The sequence below is a fragment of the Felis catus genome, chromosome F2 (assembly GCF_018350175.1).
Source record: "Felis catus isolate Fca126 chromosome F2, F.catus_Fca126_mat1.0, whole genome shotgun sequence".
NCBI classification, from domain to species: domain Eukaryota; kingdom Metazoa; phylum Chordata; class Mammalia; order Carnivora; family Felidae; genus Felis; species Felis catus.
Genome location: NC_058385.1, coordinates 50,602,003 through 50,620,157, shown reverse-complemented (window position 1 = coordinate 50,620,157; position 18,155 = coordinate 50,602,003). Strand labels below are relative to the sequence as shown.

Below are 18,155 nucleotides of genomic sequence, written 5' to 3'. Positions count from 1 at the left end.
CTGTAACCCTAGTAGAGACATTTTTGAAAACTGGAAAAGATGCCCTGAATACCACCACCTTCATATATTATTGTTAGCATGTTATTGTATTTCCTTCCAGTAATCTGATGCATCTTATACTGTGTATCACTATGTATACAATGTTACATCTGGTCTTTAATCACTTAAAATCACAACATAAGCACTTTTTAATGCTTCCTACATAGTCTTTTAACTATCATGTAACTTCTGGAATCATATCGCATCAAATGTACTTCACCTTGCCATTATTGGATATCTAGATAAATTCCAATATCATGCCATTAGAAATACTATGGTTTTAGTATCTTCATCCTTGAAGATTTTATCCTAGATTTTGGATTACTATTTCTTTAGGATAGATCTCCAGATAGGTTATTATTTGGTCACTAGTTAAAACTATTTTTATCAAATTTGATACAATATTACCAAATAACTTTCCAAAATGTAATGACACCAGTAGTGTTTAAGTGCCATTTTCATGATACTTTTGCCATGCTGATTTTTATCATTACTACTTATTTACATACTAAATTTCTTAGGTGGAAAAAAATTAGTAAGACTGAACATCTTTTCATTGGCTTGGTTTCTAGTTTCTTTGTGTGTGTGACATATCTGGCGTGTTCTTTGAGTGTGCTCTTAAAATTGTCTTATTGACTGCATATACTGTTGTTTCCTTGAATTTCCACATTAAAATCTCTTAATATTCAGTACATAGATACTGAAAGTAAGTTACGATCAATTTCTAGAATCTGTTCATATGGATAAAGATAAAATATATCCCCAGTATTTCTCCAGAATATTTTTAAATTTGTATTTTGATTATTTTATACAAGGAAGCTTAAAATGTTTGCATATTAACATGTTTTCATGCACGAAAATCTTTTCATAATATTTATAACCTTATGTACACAGTGTCAATGCTTCTCATAAAGTTTCATCTTCTAGTTCCTTGCATTTAAAACACAATTTAATTTTAAATATGTACCTAGAATTTTTTCTAGTGTATGGTGAAGTGAACATTTTTTTAACCATGTTTTAAATCAGTTCTTACAACATAATTCAAGTTTCCCGCCAGTTTGCCTTGCCTCTGTTATCAGCTATTAATTATTTATGAACCAAAATATCTACTTTTGACCTGTCTATTCTATTTCAGTGTTTTTAAATTTCATATTCTAGGACTAGACCTGCAGTCCTTTAACTATTACAACCTATAATAGTTAATCCCTTCTACTTTACATTTCTTTTAAATATTTTCTTTTATAATTTCTCAAATTATATCTCTCAAATAAAACTTATGGAATCTTTTAAAAATAAAGTTTACTTTGTAACAAATAGAATCCAATTGTTCTGTAGAAATAAATTAGATATCTCCAACGATATGTGCTGTTCTTTTATTATGTACCCTTTTATCATGAAACATATTATTCGTACAATGGAGTAGATAGTATAAATGTATATTTAAATAACAATAAAAGGAACATAAATACACTCATCAATATTACGAAATAGAACAATGCCTGAAATGTCTTCCTTTTTCTCCAGCCAGAGTCTCACATCAGGCTCTGGCAAAATTGTCACTGAATCCAAGACCTCAGCTAAGATCAAGAGTCAGATGCTTAGGGGCAACTGGGTGGCTCAGTCGGTTGAACAGGGGGACTGCCAGAAAGTGATGTGTAAGAGACAAGCAAGGATAGTTCTCCAAGCTTCAAAACTGTGCTAGATATCTGCCCCAACTCAGAGACTTCTCCATTTTTCTCCACTCTACTCTCTCCTCAGTATGTTTACCGTATTGACTTTATTAATGGCTTCCCTTGACTTTGGCTACCAGTAGGATGTAGCTAAAGCAAAGCTCCTAGAAGTCTGGAATGAGGAGAACAGTGAGGTCAGGCTTATTCCCTGACTCCTTCCCTGTGGTGCCACATGGGTTGGTTTGATCTCTGGTTGAAGTCACAGTTCATATCAAGGCAGCTCTCTCTTTAAGACTCTCTCATCCAGGTTCTGGGGACTGTTAACTTTAATGGCATCTATTAGATGATAAGAGTCTTTGTAAAGAGTCCACATCTTTGAAAACACTTACTTTATTAAACCCTCCTCAAGTTATCCATTTCCAGTAAGACCCTTCCTGATTCAACAATGCCAGTTCTCACTTTTAATAGAAAAGGACTTAAAATATGGCTCTTTCCTAAATGTCCATCAACTGATGAATGGATAAAGAAATTGTGGTTTATATACACAATGGAGTACTACATGGCAATGAGAAAGAACGAAATATGGCCCTTTGTAGCAACGTGGATGGAACTGGAGAGTGTGATGCTAAGTGAAATAAGCCATACAGAGAAAGACAGATACCATATGTTTTCACTCTTATGTGGATCCTGAGAAACTTAACAGAAACCCATGGAGGACGGGAAGGAAAAAAACAAAGAGGTTAGAGTGGGAGACAGCCAAAGCATAAGAGACTCTTAAAAACTGAGAACAAACTGAGGGTTGATGGGGGGTGGGAGGGAGGGGAGGGTGGGTGATGGGTATTGAGGAGAGCACCTTTTGGGATGAGCACTGGGTGTTGTATGGAAACCAATTTGACAATAAATTTCATATATTGAAAAAAAATATGGCTCTTTCTGTAGGCACTTGTTCCAATGAGATATCCTACATCTAGCCATGAGTATCTCATATTTCCTTAACATGCATTTAGTCCCACTAAAGATACCCTAAGAGCATCCCTAGTTCCACTTGCTTGCTTTCAAATGCTAAGACAGCTCATCTGTTTCCAGTTAATTCCATCTTGCTTAAAATAGTTATACTCAAATTTTCTTGCTTGCAACAAATAAACACTACCTTTTACATATGCTGATGTTTTCACTACTCTATTTTCTTACTGAATATTATAGCCATGTAGAACAGAGATTTACCTCTAAAATACGCCATTGTCATAGGATTCAATGATTGTTAGATCACAGAATGTAATCCTCTGACTACATTAAAACTCTCAACCAATGCAGCGTAATTAAAAGGAAAAAAAAAAGCATGAATGCTTCTTATGATGATGCTACTGAGATTTTTTAATGGGTGGTTCCATTCACAATGAACCATATAATTTAACTCTACATTTTCCTAAAATTGATACTGAATTTATCAAACATATCACAGCTTTTATAATTTTTTTTTATCTCAAATCATCCTGGCATATAAATGCACAATCAGTTTATTAACATTTGTTGAATTTTGAATATATCTATCCTGTTTTAAATCTTTTCTTTTTTAATTTTTTTCAATGTTTATTTATTTTGAGAGAGAGAGAGAGAGAGAGAGAGAGAGCGAGCAGGGGAGGAGCAGAAAGAGAGGGAGACACAGAATCTGAAGCAGGCTCCTGGCTCTGAGCTGTCAGAACAGAGCCCGATGTGGGGCTTGAACTCACAAACCGCGAGATCATGACCTGAGCCAAAGTTGGAAACTTAACCGACGAGCCACCCAGGTACCCCATATCCTGTTTTTAATCTTTTAAATATAATCTTACTCAGTTGTGGTGAGAAATATTTTTGAAGTTTCACTCATTCTGGTTTCTAAATATTTTCCAGTTCTAGAGTTTTCAGAAGAGATCCCCTGTAGGTAAAGAAAGAAATGCATCTATTAAAATTAAATGGCTCAATATTTTAGAGAATAGTATTATACCCACACTAATTTTTTAGAATTATTCTCAGGCAAAAATAGCTAATATTGCCTTCCATGCAATTATTTCTCAAGGCATGACATAGCACATCAAAAATATCAACCTGGAAATAATCAATCTCATTAAAATGCTAGAGATGTGTGGTACCAGTAATTTTATCTGAAAATGATGAGTTATCAGCTTTTTTAAGGGAAATATTCCCTGAAACTTAGAAAGCATTACCAGGTATATTCCTAATTGGTGTGTGTGTGTGTGTGTGTGTGTGTGTGTGTGCACGCACACATGCCATGAACAATAATTTGAATTTAAACAACTTTTAAAGGACTGAGTAAGTTATGATATTTACATGTGATGGAATAGTACTTCATAATAAAAAGAATATATTGACATACAAGAGCATAAATGAAACTCAAAATAATTATACTAAGTGAAAGGTGACATAACAGTAAGAGTACTTATAGTATGGTTCCATTTACATAAATTCTAGAAAATTCAAACTGATTCATAATTATGGAGAGCAGAACAGTGATTGTCTTAGGAAGGAGAAGTTACAAAGAGACAAAAGGAAACTTGGTGTGGGGGGTAATAGTTATGCTCATTGTATTGATTTTGATGATTCCTTCTCAGAATAGCCATGTATTAAAACTCATCAAATTGTACAGTTTAATTATATATATTTATTGTATATCAATAAAACCTCAGTAAAGCTGTAAAGAAGAAAAAAATATATAAAAGGGATTGCATTAGTGAACACAATGGTATAGCTCATAACAGACAACTTCTTGCTGAAATAAATATGTATCACAGCTGGATAAAATATATAAAACATGAAAATATACTCAGCATCACTGATCATCAGGGAAATACAAATCAAAACTACAATGAGATATCACCTCACACATGCCAGCTGAATGGCTAAAATCAACAAGACAAGAAACAACAGGTGTTGGTGAGGATGTGAAGAAAGGGGAATCCTCTCGCACTGTTGCTGGGAATGCAAACTGGTACAGCCACTCTAGAAAACAGTATGGAGTTTCCTCAAAGTATTAGAAACAGAACTACCCTATGATCCAGCAATTGCACTACTAGGTATTTATCCAAAAATACAAAAATAGTAATTCAAAGGGATACATGCCTCCCAATGTTTATAGCAACATCCTCTACAGTAGCCAAATTATGAAAACAGCCTACGTGTCCTTCGACTGATGAATGGATAAAGAACATATATATATATATTATACATACACACACAATGGAATATTTTTCAGCCATAAAAAAGAATAAACTATTGCCATCTGCAACAATATGGATGCAGCTAGAGAGTATTATTAATGCTAGGTAAAATAAGTCAATCAGAGAAAGACAAATACCATATGATTTCACTCATATGTGGAACTTAAGAAACAAAACAAATAAGTAAAGGGGGAAAACAAACGGAGAGGAAGGAAAACCAAGAAACAGACTCTTAACTATAGAGAACAAACTGATGGTTACCAGATGGGAGGTGGAGGGGAGGTGGGTAAAATGGGTGATGGGGATTAAAAAGTGCACTTGCTTGATGAGCACTGGGTGTTGTATGGAAGTATTGAATCACTAAATTCTGTACCTGAAACTAATATTGCACTGTATGTTAACTAACTGGGATTTAAATAAAAACTTGAAAAATATATAAACATATCTGGAAAAAAAAGAGATATGGTCAAAGTAAAAATTCATAGGAGTTTTTTTTTTGTTTTTTTTTTTTTTTATTTATTTTTGGGACAGAGAGAGACAGAGCATGAATGGGGGAGGGGCAGAGAGAGAGGGAGACACAGAATTGGAAACAGGCTCCAGGCTCTGAGCCATCAGCCCAGAGCCCGACGCGGGGCTCGAACTCCCGGACCGCGAGATCGTGACCTGGCTGAAGTCGGATGCTTAACTGACTGTGCCACCCAGGCGCCCCAGGAGTTTTTAATGAAGTAAGGATGTATTCAGTTATTTCAAAGGATATATATATATATATACACACACACACACACACAAATAAAAGATATAAGAAAGAATGTAATATAAAAAATAAAGTAGAATAATAAAAATAAGTAATTAATCTAGGAAAGCAAAAAAGAAGGAATAGTAGTACAAAATAACAGATACTATAAGTAAAAAAAAAGAAAGAAAAGCAAGATGGTTGATCAAATCCCAGTAATTGCATTGAATGTATATTGACTAAATATTCTAATAAAAAGATCTACCACACTAGAATTTTTAAAAGATGCATCTATATGCCACTTATAAGAAATAATTTTTTAAGTTTATTTTTTTATTTTGAGAGAGAGAGGGGGAGAGTGCGGGAGGGGCAGAGAGGGAGAGAAAGAGAATCCCAAGCAGGCTCCACTCTGTCAGCACAGAGCCCAAAGCGGGGCCATGAACCATGGCATCACAACCTGAGCTGAAACCCAGAGTCAAAAGCTTAAACGACTGAGTCACCCAGGCGCCCCCAAGAAATATTTTTTTAAGAAATGTTTTTATTTTTGAGAGAGAGACGGAGAGAGTGCACGTGAGTGGCGAGGGATAGGGAGAGGGGGGGACAGAGAACCAGAAGCAGGCTCTGGACTGATAGTAGTGAGCCCGATGTGGGGCTTGAACCCATGAACCATGACATCATGACCTGGGCTGAAGTCAGACTCTCAACAGGCTAAGCCACGCAGGCGCCTCTTACAAGAAATAATTTTTAAATATAAATATAGACAGGTTGAAAGGTAACTTATAGAAAAAGTGTGCGATAAAATCGTTTAGCAAAAGCTTGTGTGAATATGTTAATATCAGTCAGAGTAGACTTTAAAGCAAGACTTACTAAGGGAAATAAAGAGGGATGTTCTATAATTATGAAACACTTGATTCAGCAGGAATATATTATAATTCTACATTTGTGTACACTTGAAAACAGCTTTAAACTACATGAATTAAAAATCAATAGAATTAAAAGGATAGACAACCCAAAATCTTAGAGATTTTTAACATGTGTCTCTCAATAACTCTCAATAACTGACCGAATAGGCAGACAAAACAAAAGGCGTGAGGACACAAGTTTTAAACAATGTTATTAACAAACTTGACCTAATTGGCATATCTAATTGGCATATCATAATTGCAGAATGTACATTTTTTCAACTGAATGTGAAATATTTATCAAGTAGATAGAGAAAATAAACAGAGAATTAAAGTAGATAAACCTCACACTTTCAAAGTTTGATACAGTATGTGTTTTCCTGACACTGTAGAAATTAATTAGAACTTAAATTATAGGGGCACGTGGGTGGCTCAGTCGGTTAAGCATCTGACCTCGGCTCAGGTCATGATCTCACGGTTTGTGGGTTCGAGCCCCTCATCAGGCTCTGTGCTAACAGCTCAGAGCCTGGAGCCTGCTTTAGATTCTGTGTCTCCCTCTCTTTCTTCCCCTCCCTGCTTGTATTCTCTCTTTCTGTCTCAAAAATAAACATAAAAAATTTTTAAAAAAAGAATTTAAATTACAGAAAAACAACAATTGGAAAATGAAAATTAAGGAACAGCAAATATATTAAAATCAACAACAGAGTCCAGAACACTATGGAATAATGTCTTTACTTCACAGTGCTAGTAGTGAAAACTATTGTTTTGAATTGCTCAATGAAAATGTTCAAGTATTGTTCAAGAATGAGAATGAAATAACATTTTCAGAAAAGAAATCAGAATGTATAAGGAATGTACATTGAAAAAAAGGAAAATTGTTCTTGAAGGAAGGATTTTTATATTAAAAACGGTAAACAATGTGATGGACTATTTTAATCTGTAAAATTATATCCGCCAGTACTGGGACATTTTCTTGTATGATTTTCTTGCTAATTTCCTCTTTTTAAAATTTTTTCTATTCCTTCTTTCTGGAACTCTTAAGCTTTTGATGCTTACCTTCTTGGATAGATTCTCTAATTATTTTTATTCTCTTTTATTTTATTTTTATTCTAATTAATTTATTCTCTAAATTAGTTTTCTTTATTTTCCCCCTCCTCATTTCTATCGTATACTTTCTCAGAAATTTCCTCAACTTTATCTTTCAAATTTCTAAATTTTCTATTGATTTTAAAATATTTCTGCTATTTGTTACTTTTCTGTATTCTTTCTCCTGTGGATTTTCCCTTTTTTTAAAGTATAGAATTCTATTTTTATGAAACAAATGCAGTAGCTTGTCTTATTTCTCTAAGGATTTTATATGGGTGTTGTGTTTCCTGCATTGTCCCTGTTAACTCCTTCGTCAAATTTGTTCTTAAAAATGTTATATGTACTATATTATTTAACGACTAAACTATTTTTGCCTATCTTTCTCTATTAGAACTCTATAAAGACTGGAATTTTTTTCTGTTTTATTCTTTTCTGTATCTGCAGCACCCATAATACTGCCTAGCACATAGTAGAAACTCATTAACAGCATCATGAATGTCACAATGGATGTTGTTAAAGATCTTCATTATTGTCTGCTTCTGGTGATACATATTTAGGAATGAAGCTCTAAATAACTAATTAGGACCTCTGTGTGAATGGTGAGGCTGGTCAAAGGAAAAGCTTCGCTGTAGATGATGGGGTCTACACTCAGCCAAATCAATTTGGGAACTCCTAATGTTAGTACCTATAGGTCCGCTTTATCAGCTGGTCTTATCTTCAGAGAAAAATCATCCAGACTCCTTCTTCAATGACTTAGACTGGCTCCTGAAAAGTGAGGCTAAGAGATTAAGGAGAGTTGGAGCATCACTAATCATTATGTAGATTTCTGCTTAATCCACTCTTTGTCCTACAACTCTTCTGCTCTCAGCTATGCCTGATGTCTTCAAGACCAGAGTCATGCTCAGTCAACCTTTCTATAAAGTACACCCGGTCTTTTGCTCAGGGGAGTGAGGGGCCACTGTTAGACTGTGTGAAGTGGGAATGGCGATGGGAGAGGTGTAATTATGTATTTATAACCTATTTCAAAATTTTTCTGATCCACCACATACCATCCATCTTCAGAGGATCTCTTGCTTCCAATTCTGTCAGCTTTCCCAGATTTGCTCTGAAAATTAGCTTGCTTCCTGGCAAGGCACTTAGTTTTCAGTTTTCTGTGATTTGTTAAATCAGTTATCACTCATTCAAATGCTTTATATCAGTTAGAATTTTGTTATCACCTTTCGTATGCTTTCATTGCCTCTTCCTTGTTCTTTGCAGGTTGAACCCTCACTCTAGTGGGTTTATGGAGGAATCAGAGGTAAACATGCATGCTTAAAATCCCATAAATTAATTGAAATATTTCCCTGGACTTTAAATCCAACTCATGTAGAGTAGCCCAGGACTACCACAAAACTTTCCTTGGCCAAATATCAAAGAGAGAAAAGTTGGTAAGACAAATATGGTATAGAATTAAGTGATTGCATATACTGTTAGAGCGCAGCAAATTCAGAAAGCAGCAGAAGATGTGCATAGCCCCAGTCTTATATCACTTCCCTGATCATGCATAAAGAATTATCTTTCTACAGTTCAAAATCAAGTGTAGAAACTAAGATAATCAGTTGCAGAGACATTAACAATAATAATCATAATACACAATAATTAGTAAACAAACTCCACAAATATATTTCAGATATATATTTGAACAAATCCTCAAATACACGTAAGACACACAAATAGGAATTCTCAAATTCCTATTTGAGGAATTAAACAGATTCCTCAAATAGATATTATGTGCACTATATTCTATAAAATATATTAAAAAGAAAACCCTTTCCCCAATAAAATGAAAGCATATCAAACGCATAAAATGAGATCACGGGTCAATTAGATTCTAGGCAGTAACCAAGATATTTTGTTCAATGTCATGTTATGTCGGAAAAGGAGCCATGACTTAAATTCAGGTCTCTTGAATCAACATCCTTCAAGTTGTTTTTCTCCAAAATTATCCTTCTCATCAAACCGGAGTTCTGTATACTGTGTTGACAACAGATTGTGCCTCAAAGCAAATGCTATCTTGGTAATAGGCTTAATTTTACATAGACTATATACAGCTTGTAGGACAGAAGACTGCATTCTAGTTAGATGGGAGCTGTATCCTGAAGATAGAGTAAAGCACTAAATCAATAAAAAAAAAATAGTAAGTAATAGAATAAAAGGAGAAATCTCTGACGTTAAGAAAAACGTACCCCTGTCACAAAATGACTCTTACATTTCGTGTTTGGACACGGAGGCTGAGAGAGACAACTACATTCATAAGGCACTTTTTCTGAGCCAAAAGTACCCAGGCACAGAAGCAGACCGAAGCCAGGAGGAAACCCCCCTCTGAAGAGAGCTGGCCAAGTCCAGGAAAAAAGAAAAACAGATCTCGAGATTCTGACAAGTCCAAAGGGAGGGCTGCATAGAAAGTATTTGTGGAAAACTTTAGAGAAGCCACAGATTGATGAAAGACTCAAAGAAAGAGAGACAAAAAAAGCCTAGTTGAAAGAAGTATGCATTCTATGAGTATAGGACCATATAAGGAAGTCTACTTCGATGCCTGCTTTGTAGAACTAACCATAGCAACGAGTGGTGAAGTGATAGTCTTGAAAATAATTTAGTTTCTTACTTTAATTCTGCAAGTGTAACCTGAGTTTATAGCCACAAATCCATTACCTTCAATCATTTTTTTCATTTAGTGTATTGGAGAAAACATTATTTTTTTCTTTTCATTCATTGATTATCCTCAGTTGTTTGGCTTCCATATCTCTCCACTCCACTGTGAACATGTTCAACGTGCTGCTAGTTACTTCCTGGAATCATTCAAACTGCAGAGAGAAGCACAGTACATTGGTGGCAACTGTTCCATTCACAGCCCTAAAGTAAGATTGAACACACACATCATCTTTGTTCCTCCTTAGGCATCGACAACAGAGGGCTGTCCTATGTAAGACTTTCTACAGACACAGGGAATGAGTAAAATGAAAAAGACAAAAAACTAGTATCAGTCCTCAATGTTCTTAAATTTCAATTCCTGATAGAGAATTCCTTCCTGGCTTTTTCCTCCCTTGATCCTGTCGCGCTACCACTGCATTTAAACCAAATCTTTCAGATTGTTTGTTTTCTTCCCATCCGATCTTCTCTCTGCACACCATCTACATTCACAGGAAAAAAAAGGCATAGCTTTGCGAATTATGCAGAACAACTTAGCGTTTCTCACTTTTCATGTCTGTATAGTCTTTTCTTGGCTTTGCTACTTTTTGTAAAACCACCCCCCCATCAGCTTTTTTTTTTTCCCATAAAGGAGCAATATTCTCTTCAAGATGTATTTGATTGTGTCTCCCTAGAGCTGTTCAAACTGCCAGTTGCTTTTAACTGTTCTCCAAAATATTATAATTCTATCAAGTAATACACATACGTAGCCAAAAAACAGAAAGCAATAAATGTTTGTAATAAAAAGTAACATTTGTTTAATTCACACCTTCCCTTCTCAGTCTCACTTTCATGATGCAAAATCCTCTAAATGCATGATTTCATTAAACAAATTCTAATGATTAGTTCCTTTACTTTAAATAATAATAATTATAATTTAATACATTATCAATTGATGGCCACCAAAAAAGACAAAGATTTACTTACAAAACCTATCCCTTTTTCTTGTTTTTTTAAATTTTTTTAACGTTTTTTTCAGTGTTGAGAGAGACAGAGCACGAGTGGAGGAGGGGCAGAGAGAGAGGGAGACACAGAATTCGAAGTAGGTTCCAGGCTCTGAGCTGTCAGAACGGAGCCCGACGCGGGGCTCAAATTCACAAACTGTCAGATCATGACCTGACCCAAAGTCGGCCACTTAACCAACTGAGCCACCCAGGCATCCCAAAACCTACCCCCTTTTCAACTTTTTATCATTTTTTTTGTTCTTACTATTTTATTTTCTCTATTATTTACATTTAAATAATAAACCTAGTTGTATAATGTTGGAAATATTATCTATTGCGCATTTCTCTCAAAATCTTTTGCTGCCTTTCCCCACCCTCTCTCTGATTCAGTGTTATTCATTGCTTCTGAGGTATTCATTTCATAATGAAAAATACAAAAGAACAATAAAGAGTAAAAAAAAGACGAATTCTTGGCTTCAAATTTTATCATAATCAAGACAACCAATGACTTTTAACTGGCAAGAGCCATGCGTTTTGGAGCTCCAAGGTAGAAATGTTAAAAGAAACAGAAGGTAGGGTTTATGCAGAAATAGAATAGAAAGTACCAGACACCCCTGCCCTTCTTTGGGGAAGGGAAGAGATTCAACACTGACCACAAAGCTTCAACACATACTTAATAAACCAGAGGCCACCAATTCCCAGAGCATGAACAAGATTTGTTTTGTCTACAAGTCCAGTTTACAGAGGAAGAAGAGAATGAGGAGGTAAGGGAGCAGAGGTGAAGACAGGGGGAAGACTTTGCATGTCACATGTTATCCCACGCACTGTACTCTGATTCACTCCGACATCGCAAGCCTGACAGCTGTACCCTTTCGCATTTGCAGCACCAACTTCAACCTTCCGTTGTTTCCACGGTTTCAGACAGCATCTTTCTACTGTGCACCAACCACATTAGAGAGAAGTTTCTCTCCACCTCATCTTTCCCCTTCAACTTCCCAACATGTTACGAGCTTAAAATGAACATTTACATCGTCAAAGTTGAAAATTTTAATTTCTGCGTCAGGCTGCTGTCTTCTATGTTTTGTCCATAACTTAAATCAGTAAGTTGAAGAATAACAAATACTTCAATTCTATTATTACAGCTACAAATAGATTTTAGCACATAGTCAATTAGTTAGCTCTTTTCCTAGAGATCCAATAGCAGGATTCTCAAGCAAACCAAAGGAGAATGATTGTGATGTATCGGTGAAATGGATTTCTCTACACTTCATAGTTTTTCCAAATTTGCACTATTTTAGTCTGATCTGCTTAACATTTGGACCATGAATTTCCAATACGTTTTTTATTGTTGTCCCCAGAGTGTCTGTAATTACTTTTATGATTTTGTTGTTTGAGAAATAATTTACCTTCACCACATCAGTCCTCTCAAGCAAATCTTTTATTAACTTATCAATTGCTTATAAACTACTTTATTCTTATTTTTTAAATTGTGGTAAAGGACACTGAACATGAAATCTACCCTCTTAACAAAACTTTAAGTGTATTGTATAGTATTGCTAACTACATGTGCATTGTCATACAGCAGATCATAGAGCTTTTTCATCTTGTATGACTGAAACTATATACCCATTGAACAGTAACCTCCCATTCACCCTTCCCTCCAGCCTCTGGCAACCACTGTTCTCCTTTTGACTTCTATTTTGGGCTTGACTACTTTAGATACCTCATATAAATGGAATAATGCACCATTTGTCCTTCTGTGACTGACTGGCATATTTCATTTAGCATAATGTCCTCAAGATTTATCCATGTTGCATATGATACCATTTCCTTCTTTTTTAAGGTTGAATAATATTCCATTGTATGTATGCACCAAATTTTCTTTATGCATGTACCCATAGGAGATTCAGATTGTTTCCATGCCTTGGTTATCATGAATAATGCTGCAATGAACATCGAGTACAAATATCTCTTGGAGAGCCTGTCTTCAATTCTTCTGGATAAATACACAGAATTTCTGGATTATATGCTAGTTCTATTTTTAATTTTTTGAAGAACTGCCAGAGTGTTTTGGATAGTCGCACCCTTTTATATTTCTTCCAATGGTGCACAGGGATCCAATTTCTCCATATCTTCACCAATACTTGTTATTTTCTGCTTTTTGTTTTGTTTTTGTTTTTGTTTTATATTGGCCATCCTACCAGGTGTGAGGTGATATCTCATACTAATTGTGATTTGCATTTTCACAATGATGAATGATATTGATCCCATTTTTTAATTGGTTTATTTGGCCTTTTGCTGTTGAGTTGTAGAAGTTCCCAATACATTTGGGAAATTAACCCTCTCTGAAACATATGGTTTGCAAAGATTTTCTCCCATTCTTTAAGTTGTCTTCTAATTCTATTGATTGTTTCCTTTACTGCACAGAATTCATTTGATGTAATCTCATTTGTCTACTTTTGCTATTGTTGGCTGTGCTTTTGGTGTCATATCCAAGAAATCATCGAGACCAATGTTTTAAAGATTTTTCTCTGTGTTCTTTTAGGAGTCTTATAGCTTCAGATCTTACATTTGAGTTTTTAATTCATTTTGAATTTACTTTCGTGTGTGATGTGAGATAAAGGTCCAACTTCATTCTCTTGCATGTGGATAACCAGTTTTATCAGCACCATTCCATTTGTTGCAAAAACTAGCTTTTCCCCATTGGGTGATCTTGTCACTTTTGTTGAAGATAACTTGACTATATATGTGTGGATTTATTATTATGTCCTATATTCTGTCCTCGTGTTCTATATGTCTGTCTCTATGCCAGACATATAGCATACTCTATGACTCTTTTGACTCTTTTGACTACTAAAGCTTTGCAGTATGTTTTGAAGTCAGGAAGCGTGAGGCCTCTGGCTTTGTTATTCTTTCTCAAGATTGTTTTGACTATTCAGAATCCTTTCTACTTCTATATGAATTTTAAGATTTTTTTTCTATTTCTGAAAGGAAATACCATTGGGGGTTTTGGTGAGACTGAACTGAATCAGTAGGTTGCTTTGGGAAAGTGGACATTTTACCAATATTGAGTCTTCCAAAGCATGAACACTGATGCCTTTCCATTTATTTGGGTCTTCCTTCATTTCAGCAATGTTTCATAGTGTTCAGTGTACAAGTCTTTTGCATCATTGGTTAAGTTTATTCCCAAGTTTTTTATTCTTTTTGATGCTATTGTAAATGGGACATTTTTCTTAATTTTTAGATAGTTTGTTGTTAGTATATAGAAACATGACTGAGTTCTATATGTTCACTATTATCCTGCAAATTTGTGGAATTTGTTTACTAGTTCTAACTTTTTTATGTGGAATCTTTAGTCCATGTTATCTACAGAGATGATTTTACTTCTTCTTTTCTGATTTTGATGCTTTCCATTTATTTTTCTTGCCTACTTGCTCTAGTTAGAATTTCTAGTACTGTGTTGGACAGAAGAGACAAGGGTGGGTATCCTTGCTTTGCTCTTGATCTTAGAGAAATATTTCATTTTTTTACCATTGGGTATAATGTTAGCTATGAGCTTTTCAGACAAGGCCTTGAATGTACTGAAGTAATTTTCTTCTTGTGTTTTTAAATTTTTAAAATTTTGAATTTTCATTTTTTATTTTAGAGAGAGAGAATGAGAGTGGTGGAGAGAGACAGAGGAGGGAGGGAGGGAGGGAGAGGGAGGGAGGGAGGGAAGGAGAGAGAGAGAGAGAGAGAGAGAGAGAGAGAGAGAGAGAGAGACCCAAGCAGACTGCACACTCAATGTGGATCCTGACACAGGGCTCCATCTCATGACTGAGATCATGACCTGAGCCAAAATCAAGAGTTGGATGCTTAACCGACCGAGCCATCCAGGCACCCACTATTCTTGTTTGTTCATTTTGGGTTTTGGGGTTTTTTTTTTTAGTGTTTTTATCATGAAAGTGTGTTGAATATTGTTAAATGCTTTTATCTATTCAGATGATCAGTGATTTTAATCCTTTTGTTTTGGATTAATCCAGTGTATTTAATCCTTCTGTTAATGTAATGTATCCCACTGATTGATTATTGAATCATTCTTGAATACCAGGGATAAATTCTACGTGGTCATGGTGTATGATTCTTTAAAGGGTTACTGAATTCTGCTTACTAGTATTTTGCTGAAAATTTTTGTACCTACATTCGTCAGAGATATCACCTGTATTTTTCTTGGGGTGTTTTTTTGCCTGCTTTTAGTATCAGGGTAATGTTCTCACCACTTTATTTGGAGATTGTCTTTTGGATTCCCTCTGCCACACACCGTGCAGCTCTTGGCTACTCCACCTCGCTACTATACTCAGCTGTGGTTTTGAGAATGCCTCATCAGCCCTTATTATAGTTTGGGAAGGATTTAGAGTGCAAATCATCCAAGGTCACAGGTGATAAAGCTAGTTTTAAAACCGTGGGCTTCAGACTTCTCCAGAAAAGCTGTGTTACATCATGTAGGTTGTCACTAATCTATTGTTCAGTCGAAACTTCTTCAAAACTCCTAAAAATTTCTCTAATAGTAGCTATTTACCAATTGTTACAATGATTAGTGTGGTAGGCAGCTTCTAAAATGGTTCCACATTTTTTTTTGTGGAAAAACCATTTTGCCTGCTTCTATTCATGTTTCTATACTTCCCTCCATTTGAGCATGGGCTGGACATTTAATAAGAATACAATGCAATAGTTCTAGTATGTCACTACTGAAATTAAGTTACAAAAACCCTCTAGATTCTACCTACACACTCTGTCTCTCTTGCTCTTTCTCCCCTCATCTTTTGCTCTGATGTTAGTGAGCTGCTATGTTGTGAGTTTTCCTATGGAGAGGCCCATCTGGCAAAGTATTAAGGAAGACCTCTGGCCAACATCCAGTGAGGAATTGAAACCCTCAGTCCAATAGTCCAAGAGGAACCAAATCTTGGGTTGTTGGGACTCCAACTACATGGCGGAACCTGGAAGATCTGATCCCCTTCCCACCGAGCCTTGAGATGAGACTGCAGCCCCAGCCTATGAGAGACCCTGAGTCCGAGGGAACTAGTTAAGCTGCACCTGAATTTCTGACCGACAGAAACTATGAGATAATAGATATTTGTTATTTTGAGCATCTCAGCTTTGGGTCAACTTGTCACAGAGCAATAGATACATAATACCATTAGTAAGAACATAATTATAAAGAAACTCTGAGAATGTACAGTAATGTTTTGAAACAAAGTACAGCAGAGACAAATAACCTTAAGAACCTCTTCCTTCTTACCCTAAAGTCAGTCTTAAAAAGAAAATATTTAGAGACTTAAAATATAAAACTTATGAGAACTAAAACTCTAACCAGAATGTATATTCAAAATATCTGTCTACTAATTTACCAGACTTCTCTCTTTGTTTTTCAATGTTGGAAATACAGTATGTATGGCTTTATATATGTTCTAGCAAGTATAAACTAAGTAAAGCAAATATTCTTAAAAATCAAATAAGACAACCTAAGTGTCCTTTGATATGGTTCAAGATTAAATCATTGTAGTCTATAATTTAAGAATATCAAATTTAGCACTCAGAAAGGGGATAAAAATTGCTCAGAAAGAAATTGAGCTATTTGTCATCCTTTGGGAAAAAGAAATTTGTGGTGCCTTAGTGCCTATGAGAAATGCTTGAGAGAAGTATGTAAGCTCCTATTCAGAGCTCTATTGATAATCTATTTTTAGTTTGGAACTAAGAAAACATTAAAAGAAATTGTCTTATATAACAAATATAAAACGTAACCTGATTTTGTCTCTCACAGGATTTAGTAAACAAACAGTCAAACCCAACAACATAAAAATAAGTTTGTCTCCAGCAAACATATACCTATATAATTACGCTACAACATGGCATCCTTAACTTATCAAATTCTGCTTCCAAGTTTTTATGATTGAAGAAAAGAACAATTGCTCATGTTATATAGAATATGACATCGAAGCAGATGATTTGATTTACAAATGGCATTTACCCCTAGGTCAACACAGAGGGATTAAGTGAGTTAATCTTTGCACAACACAATAGTACAAAAAAATCTTACATATATATTATGTACATGTATATATATATATGTACATACATGTATATATATACATATATGTACATATATATACATGTATGTGTATATATATATATATATATATATGTACATAATATATATGGCCTGTATAGACAACAAATTGTTGAGTAGGTTTTAAAACCCTTTATGGTAGGGAAGACTGGGTGGCTTAGTTGGTTAAGCATCTGACTTCAGCTCAGGTCATAATCTCATGGTTCGTGAGTTTGAGCCTGCATCAGGCTGTCTGCTGTCATCCTAGAGCCTGCTTCAGATCCTCTGTGCCAACCACACTCCCCTTGGTTTTGCTCACACTCTCTCAAAAATATACATTTAAAAAATAAACCCTTTATGGTAGAGTTTATATAATGCCAAGCATAAAATGATTAGATGGTAAACTAGAGAATCTCGGCATTCCCCTCAGGCAAATCCTTTTTCTTAAATAACATATCTTACCTACCATTCCCAGAAGGCTGTGCTGACTTTGATCCTAACAGACAGAACTTCCTAGGTCAGAGTTAGACTTTTGACCCAAATTAGGTCAATCAGCTTTCTCTATAAGGGATTTTAAACTGTAGTATCATATGTGTGGTCGTCAAATAGTGCTGACACTGGGGCTTGATAAAATGCAGACTGTGAGCCTGGGTTAGACTGCTAGATAAAATGCAGACTGTGCCCTGTTGGGCAGCGCAGGTTGGCAAAGAGAAGAGAAACTGATGGGCAGAAATAGAATGAGACAGAAATGGAG

At 35.3% G+C, this 18,155-nt stretch overlaps 1 long non-coding RNA gene across 1 annotated transcript in view; it reads right to left on the bottom strand.

Moving 5' to 3' along the window:
- LOC109496155 overlaps positions 1–18,155 on the bottom strand; it is a 212,534-nt gene that overhangs the window by 52,718 nt on the left and 141,661 nt on the right. The window contains exons 3-4 of the long non-coding RNA XR_006592182.1: positions 10,337–10,488; positions 3,539–3,624 (exon numbers count right to left, since the gene is read on the bottom strand). This is a non-coding gene — a long non-coding RNA (uncharacterized LOC109496155). The remainder of the gene's footprint in view (positions 1–3,538; positions 3,625–10,336; positions 10,489–18,155) is intronic.